Source organism: Haliaeetus leucocephalus, unplaced genomic scaffold, assembly GCF_000737465.1.
Source record: "Haliaeetus leucocephalus isolate CR32 unplaced genomic scaffold, Haliaeetus_leucocephalus-4.0 Scaffold214, whole genome shotgun sequence".
In the NCBI taxonomy this organism is placed as follows: Eukaryota; Metazoa; Chordata; class Aves; order Accipitriformes; family Accipitridae; genus Haliaeetus; species Haliaeetus leucocephalus.
The window spans coordinates 694,981-695,655 of NW_010972650.1; positions in this window are offsets into that span (position 1 = coordinate 694,981).

Genomic DNA, 675 nt, shown 5'->3' on the forward strand with positions numbered 1-675 from the left:
TACCGGCACCAGAGATGCCGGCGCCAAGGGGGTCCTGGGGATGGAGGCACCGGGGATGGGGGCACCGGAGATACCAGCACCAGAGATACCGGCACCAAGTGGGTGCCGGGGATGGAGGTGCGGGAGATACCGGCGCCAAGGGGGTCCCGGGGATGGAGGCACCGGAGATACCGGCACCAGAGATGCCGGCACCAAGGGGGTCCCGGGGATGGGGCCACCAGAGATACCGGCACCAAGGGGGTCCCGGGGATGGAGGCACCGGAGATACCGGCGCCAAGGGGGTCCTGGGGATGGAGGCACCGGGGGATGCCAGCACCGGGGATACCGACCCCGGAGATACCGGCACCGAAGGGGCACCGAGAACGGGGGGGCACCGGGGATATACCGACCCCGGGAGGGCCCCGGGTCCTGCTGCCGCCTCTGCCCGTCCCGGTGCCAACATCGGGGCCTCCCTCCCCCGTGTACATCCCCGTACCCCCGGGACATCCCGCGTCCCGTGTGCCCCCCCCCTTCCCCTGCCGGCGGCCCCGGGAGCCCCGGGGAGGGGAGAATGGGGGGGAGGTGCGGGGGGCGCCCGCGCTATTTTTAGCCGGGGCCGAGGGGGTATTTTTAGCGCGGGCGCCGCGGTTGCGTCAATGGAACCCCGCGTGCGTCACGGCCGCGCCCCCGCCGGAA